Here is a 648-nt window from a genome sequence, read left to right as displayed (position 1 = left end):
ATTTATTTAATTTAGCATACAATTGACGATTTATTAGGGTTAGCAACACCTATCTCAAGTGTCATTCATGCTCTAAATAGGAGCTAAAATATACTAAAGTAAGGTTAGAAGACCCGATTCATCAAATCTATAAACACTTTTAGTGCATTTGTCAATCCAAACGATATTATCAGAAACTCATGGTGACATAACAAGTCTTGAAGGAAGTTTTAGTATATTATGCTCCTCGATTCTTAACTGATAATACCCTGATCTCAGATTTATTTTTCAAAATACCATAGCCCGTTTCAATTGATCAAATAAGTCATCCATCCATGGTAGCGGATAATTATTTTTCATCGTCACTCTATTCAATTGTTTATAGTCTATACAAAGCCTAAGAGTTCCATCATTATTTTCTACAAATAGAATTGGAGCTCTATAAGGTGAATTACTCGAGCAAATGAATCCTTTTATAACAATTATTATATTTGAATCTTTAGCTCAATCAGTTTTACTGGTGTCATCCTATATGGTGCCTAAGCTATTGAAGAGATACCAGCAAATACATCAACTAAGACTTCTACCTCTCTTTCTGGGGGTAGCCCTCCAAAAACAAATTTGGAAACTCTTTGGGAAGGTTTTTATCCTTACCTTACCCCTTTCAAA

Source organism: Populus euphratica, unplaced genomic scaffold (genome assembly GCF_000495115.2).
Source record: "Populus euphratica unplaced genomic scaffold, PopEup_1.0 scaffold111.1, whole genome shotgun sequence".
Classification (NCBI taxonomy): Eukaryota; Viridiplantae; Streptophyta; class Magnoliopsida; order Malpighiales; family Salicaceae; genus Populus; species Populus euphratica.
The sequence above is the reverse complement of the archived record's forward strand: the minus strand, read 5'-3'. Positions refer to the sequence as shown.